Here is a 7,467-nt window from a genome sequence, read left to right as displayed (position 1 = left end):
ATAAGTGATTTTAAAATAGTGCCATGGTATGGCATATTTTTAAAGTGCTTTTATGGGATTGTTGGGGAAATTATTTATTACGGTTTTAATATATAGGTCCAGTATATTTGTGAGGTTTAGTTTAACTTTAACTATGATGACGTTTGACCTGATATTCATGGTAAATTTTGTATTAAAACATTATGCAAGTTTTCATTAACTTATGTTCAGTGGGTTTATATATAAAATAAATTTTGGAAAATCTTTATTACATCTTAAGACTCTTGATACTGGTATTCCCCATGAGTCAACCTGGGGCCCCGAGACTCTGCACTTATCTTAAAATAGTTTTTGTGACAGTGCTGAATGGCTGAAATTGTGTACTGCATTTTAGTATCAAGTGTAAAAACAAGTCTCTATTAAGAGACAAAGCTGATTCATGGATCAGCTCTGTCCATGAAATGCAAATTTCTGAATACAAGATCTTAGCAGGAAGATAAGGTATATTCTTTCCAGTCCTGAAAATCAATTCTAGATAACTTTTGCTTTCTAAAGATGGTTTTCAATGCTGTTAGGAATACTGACGCGGTATGAAATTTCAAAGAAAAAAGTTTTGGATTTGGAACTTGAGTTTCAAGGGACTGGCAAGGATGGGGTACTGCTTGCCTGTTCTTACTGGATTTTACATTCCAGAGACTTTGCCTTTATATGATACAGAAGAGGCATAATCAAGGAGCCAAGCAGCCACTTAGATTTCGAGACACTACAAGTTAATAATAAGTGGCAATCAGGAAGTGGAAATCATTTTTGTTGACTCTTTTCCTAAAAAGGTACTGTCTTTAATATTTTAGCTCCACTGACTGATCTGAACGGGGAAATGACTTCCCCTAAGAAAATGCTTTGGTGCAATATCTATTTTGTTAATATTCAGGCAAACGTTTTGATTTTAACTATTGTTTCATATTATTTCCTGCTTATATCCGTTAGAGAAATAGCCAGCAGATCAATGTTCCTCTAAATACATGCTCCTATTTTGCTGAGATTATTTCACCGATAGCTTACTGAAGTGTCTGTATTAGAGATACACTGTAGTGTGTGTTTCAAAAATATAGGTAGTAAGGTAACTTTAAAAAGACACATAAATGAGTAATAATTCTTAATTTGAGTGATACCAGAAAGCCTGAAATGGCATAAGAAAGGGTATTCTGCAAATATTATCACTTAAAGTTGATTTCCCAGAATCGCTTTTTTAAAAAATTATGGTAAAAAAACACATAATATGAAATCACCCTCTTAACAATTTTTAAGTATACAGCAGAGTTTTGTTAACTCTATGTACATTCTTTTACAGCCAATCTCTAGAACATTTTCACCTTGTAGGACTGAAACTCTGTACTCACTGAACAGGCATTCCCTACCTACTCTTCCCCCAGCACCTGGCAATCACTCCCAGCATCACTTTTAACGAATAATACTTTATTTAATATTATATAGTTCTAGAATTCTTCAAAAAGTATCCATACATATTATTAAGGAATTCTTGAGTTGTTTTTATTGAATAATTGTTTCCAGAATCTCTGAACGGCTTTCCAGGGTTGGATAGCCAATTTTTACTTCGTTGCTATCTGGTGTTTCTGTTATAAAACATGATTTTTAAAGGTATTTTGAATACGATGAAGAGATAGGAAATGTCATTTGTATATCTTTGTGTATACATTGTATTCTTTTATCTCTACATCTGGCCTCAAGGTAAAAGGCTAATTTTTCTCTGTCTACAAAGTAGTTTTAAAAGGTATTCCTTGATGTCCATCTGTGCAGAGTGGCATCCCCTTGCTTGGCTCTCAATACTGGATTGGGGCATAAAATTTCCAACAGTGGGAATTAGTCCATTCCCCACCTGAATCGTAGCTTATTGGTGTTCTCTGCAGGAATTCACTACCATTAGTGTTTCTATCTTTTACATTCCAAATTCTTTGTATCCTGCCAAAATTCAGTAGCCTTCTGGACTTTGCCTCCATTTTTGTGTATACAGAACCTAAACATGATTTTGTTTGTACGACCCATGAGTCTATCTCTTTTGATTCCATTATCTCACAAAAATCTCACCAGAGCAAAAAACCCCCAAAAAACAAAAAACAAAAAAACAAAAAACACACAAACAAAAATGACTTTGAAATCCTCCCAAAAGCTGTTCCTTCATCATTTTACGAAGGGCTTAAAGAAGAAGAGAATCTAAAAAAGTCACTTGATTCTGAAGTAAGATCTCAATATCGTTAATGAGATGGACACTGTATAAGATTTAACATAAGAGGCTTTTGGAACAAGACAGAAATGGTATAGAATCCTGGATCATCAGTTACTTGTTGTGCTATCCAGCACAAGTTACTTAATATTGTTGACCCTTAGTTTTGTCATTTGTGAAAAGATAGTAATATTCATTTGGCCAGACTATTATGAGAATTAAATTACATAGTGTATTCAACATACCTGGCATAGTACCAGTTAGTATATAGCAAGTGCTCAACAAATATAAACACCTTTTTCCCCCCCTGTCTCTACATCAGAAACCCTAGTTATTTGGGTGTGGGTAAGAGAGACAGTAAGGGGGATGGAGAGGGGATTAGCAAAAACATTGTATTCAAACAAGGTACAGGCACACATGTGGGCAGCTATCATGCATGGCTTTTAGTACAATTACTTGGGCAAAGGACTGACTGCCACCTGTACCCAGAGCCAAGTTAAAGGGTGGGTCAGCCAGGCAGTTGCCCTGCATTCTTATTCACTGGGATTCTGAAATCATAACTGAACTAAATTGGAAATATAGTTCATATTTGGCTCCTTTCATAAATGTAAAGATGATTGATCCCTTGAATTGCAACTCAAAAGTCACTTTGGGTCAGAATCCACCTATCCCCACTGGGTATTTTTGTGGCATATTTCTGTAAGGAGGTGTCACGGTGCAGTAACCGACCAGGCCACTAACCCCGAGATTGAAGCCTGTACTTGCTGTCAGCTGAAATGTTAAAACTGACTACAGCACATGATATATGCTGTTTCCTGAGAGCCGGTGATTTACAACTAAAGTTTAAACACTGTAAGATATTTTCAAAGATGCTGTCATGTCCTGAAACATCACAAAACTAAAACTTATCATAGAACAGGAACCACAGAAGAATGAGAAATGTTTTACTGGCATGAATGCATGAAAGGGAGTGGGGATTGGGGGGGAGAGAAGAGAAATTGAAAATATCGGAAAGGAACTTGTAACTGTATTCATTAAAATCACTTATCTTTTGTGAATGTTAATGATTAGCGCTGTCCATGTGACAGTACAGATTTAGGTAATAATTCCAGCTAAGTTGAAGTGTTGTGTTACTTTCAACGCCTATAATTTTCTCATTTTGAACCTAAGGAGAAATACATGTTGAACAGATATTTTAAGGGCTTTGCTTGAAGGGATGACACCTGCATACATTAATCCTATCCTACCCATGTTACTAACTAATATCTTAGGCCATAAATGTTCACTCTACTTCTCATACAGAGAACTCACTCAAAGAACAGACACATTTTTTGGATCTAAATGCCCACACACACATAATCACATATTAAATACACATATAAATCTACCTAAGAAATAGATATATCTTAGAAATATATACTATATATATATATGTATATATATTTGATATACGTATATATATATATGATATATATATCTTAGATATATAAGAAATAGATATATCAAGAAGAGGTGAAAGAAAACAAGAGCCAAATGATAGGGGCTTATAATAGCAAGTGGAAAAAAATGTAATTAAATAGAGGTAGGGAACAACGTTGAAAAAGAAGAACCAATTTGTAAAAATTACAATACTCGACTTTAAGACTTATAAAGCTTCAGTATCAAGACAGTTTCATGTTGTCATAAAAATAGACAAAAGGATTGATGGACAGAATATATGTCCAGAAGTAGATCTATGTATATATGTCAGTTGATAAAGATGCAAAGGCAATTCAGCAGAGAAAATAAACTTTTTTAGCAAATCATGGTGGAACAATTAAATATCCAAAGACAAAAAAAAGGAGAGAGGGAGAACTTTAAGCAATATTTTATCCCCAAAACAAAAACTAAATCCTCATGGGTTATATATCTAACTCTAAAATCCCCAAACTGTAACATGTGTAGAGAAAAGTAGGAGAAACTCTTTGTAACCTTGGATTAAGCAAACATGTCTTAGATACAACATCGAAAACATGATTAAAAGTAAAGATCAATTGGACTTACTCAAAATTAAGAAGATCTGCTCTTTGAAAGACACCATTAAGAGACTGAAAATACAAGCCAAAGGCTGAGAGAAAATGTTTGCAAATTATATATCTAACAAAAGACTTGCATTTCAAATAAAGAACTCTCAAAATTTGATAAGAAGACAAAGAATGCAATTTTTTAAGATGACTTTTTGACAGAGAGAGAGAGAGAGAGAGAGAGAGAGAGAGAGAATGAGTGGGGGAGGGGCAGAGAGAAAGGGGCACAGAAGTACATTAAGTGCTGTCATTTCCTTCATTCCCATCAAGTGAGACCTTGAGCTGCCCAGATGAGCAATGCTGGACTTCTTTTTTTTTTTTTTTTAATTTTTCAAAAAGTTTAGTTTTGAGAGAGAGAGAGAGAGAGAGAGAAGCATGATTTGGGGAGAGGCAGAGAGAGAGGAGACAGAGAATACCAAGCAGGCTACGCATTGTCAGCACAGAGCCTAATGCGGGCTCGAAAGAACTGGGAGATCATGACCTAAGTCAAAGTCCGATGCTCAACTGACTGAGCCACCTAGGTGCCCCAAAGGATGCAACTTTTTAAATGGACAAAAATAGATTTGAAGCATGGAAAGGACTCGAAGCACTGTTGTTAATTTGCAAATGGAAGGAGAACTTGTGAGAAGGAAGGCAGGCAGCCTGTAAAATCTGAGGAGAACAAATGGGGACCTCAGTCCTATACCCACAAAGAACTGAGTTCTGCCAACACTTGAATGTGTTTGGAAGTGGATTCTTCTCCAGAGCCTCCACATAAGAGCCTAACTGCTCTAAGCCCTTCATTTGCATCAAATGAGACCTTGAGCTGAGAACCCAGATGAGCCATGATGGACTTTTTTTTTTTTTTTAAGTTTATTTATTTATTTATTTATTTTTTAATTTTTTTTTCAACGTTTTATTTATTTTTGGGACAGAGAGAGACAGAGCATGAACGGGGGAGGGGCAGAGAGAGAGGGAGACACAGAATCAGAAACAGGCTCCAGGCTCTGAGCCATCAGCCCAGAGCCCGATGCGGGGCTCGAACTCACGGACCGTGAGATCGTGACCTGGTTGAAGTCGGACGCTTAACCGACTGCGCCACCCAGGCGCCCCTTTTTAAGTTTATTTATGAGAGAGAGACAGAGAGACAGAGACAGAGAGAGTCGGGGAGAGAGCACGAGTCAGGGGGAGGTAGAGAGAGGGACAGAGAATACCAAGCATGCTCCACATTGTCATCACAGAGCTCGATAAGGGTCTCGATCTCACAAACTGTCAGATCATGACCTGAGCGGAAGTCGAGTTGGGCCCTTAGCTGACTGAGCCATTCATGCATCCCTTTTTTTTTTTTTTTTAATTTTTTTTTCAACGTTTTTATTTATTTATGGGACAGACAGAGACAGAGCATGAACGGGGGAGGGGCAGAGAGAGAGGGAGACACAGAATCGGAAACAGGCTCCAGGCTCCGAGCCATCAGCCCAGAGCCTGACGCGGGGCTCGAACTCACGGACCGTGAGATCGTGACCTGGCTGAAGTTGGACGCTTAACCGACTGTGCCACCCAGGCGCCCCGTGCATCCCTTTTTTTTTTTTTTTTAAATTTTAGGAGGACTTTTTAAAATTTATCTATTTATTGAGAGAGAGAGAGAGAGAGAGAGGGAGGGAGTGTGTGTGTGTGTGTGTGTGTGTGTGTGTGTGTGCGGGTACACATGGAGTGTGAGTGGGGAGGGTCAGGGAGTGAGGGAGAGAGAATCCCAAGCAGGTTCTGTGATGTCAGTAAGAGCTCAGCTCGGGGCTCAACTCGATCCCATGGACTGTGACATCATTACCTGAACTGAAACCAAAAGTGAAATGCTTAACTGATTGAGCCACCCAGTCACCCCCATGCTGGATTTCTGATTGTAGAACTGAGAGCTATAAATTTGCTTTTGTCAACAAAGACATGGGGCAAATGATTTGAACAGACTTGTCACCAAAGATGTATGGGTTGAAAATAAGCATATGGAAAGATGCTCAACATCGTTAGTGTTAGGGGAATGACAAAAGTAAAATGTATTATTCCTTCACACCTGGTAGCATGTCTAAAATTAAAAAGACTGACTCTACAAGTGTTGGCAAGAATGCGGGGTAAGTGGAACTGTCATAAGCTGATTGCAGGAATGTAAAATGGTATAACCACTGTGGAAAACAGTTTGGCAGTTTCTTAAAATAGCAAACACTATGGGACTGAATGATTCAGCCATCCACTCCTAGGTATTTACCCAAGGGATATGAAAGCACATATCCATGCAATGACTTCTCATGAATGTTCATAGCAGCTTTGTTTGCACTAGCCAAAAGCTGGAAAGAATTCAAATTCTCATCAACAGATACATGGATAAAGAAATTGTAGTACAGCCATACAAATAGAATATTACTCAGAGATAAAAATAAATGAACTATTAATATACACAGAAACACTGAAGAATCTCAAAATAATTATGCTGAGTGAAAGAAGCCCCCCTCATCAAAAAAAAGTAGAGTGTAATTTCCATTTATATAAAATTTTAGAAAATGCAAACTCACCTATAGTGACAGAAAGCAGATCAGTGCTTGCCTGTATCACATGTTTGCAATATAAATTATAGGTGACAATTGCCAAAAATCAGCTTGGAGGGGTGCCTAGGTGTGGGCGGCCCAGTGGGTTAAGCAGCCAACTCTTGATTTCAGCTGAGGTCATGATCTCACAGTCCTGAGGTCTAGCCCTACCCCCCACCCTGTGCTGGACATGGACCCTGCCTAGGATTCTCTCTCCCTCTCCCTTTGTCTCTTCCCCACTGGCGTGGGGGTGCTCTCTCTCTCTCTCTCTCTTTCTCAAAAAATTCAGCTTGGAATTCATGAATCTAATGTCTTCATTTATCCACTTCAATTAGGGACTGACTTTCCAACTGACTGCTAAGAAAATAAATGTCTTAGCTTCAAATCTACCATTGCAGACAACCTGTTTTCTTAATAGCTGGTCTCTGTCAGGGCAGATTTTCATATGCATGAGGGTGGCTTTGTTGTTTTGTGCGTTAAGATTTAAATGCTGGAAGCAAAAACAATATAAAAAAGGGAGGAGGACAAAACACAAGAGACTTAAATATAGAGAACAAACTGAGGGTTGCTGGTGGGTTGTTGGGTGGGGAGACGGGTTAAATGGGCAAGAGGCATTAAGGAGGACACTTGC

The sequence above is a fragment of the Herpailurus yagouaroundi genome, unplaced genomic scaffold, assembly GCF_014898765.1.
Source record: "Herpailurus yagouaroundi ecotype Mexico unplaced genomic scaffold, PumYag 182, whole genome shotgun sequence".
NCBI lineage: Eukaryota > Metazoa > Chordata > Mammalia > Carnivora > Felidae > Herpailurus > Herpailurus yagouaroundi.
The sequence above is the reverse complement of the archived record's forward strand: the minus strand, read 5'-3'. Positions refer to the sequence as shown.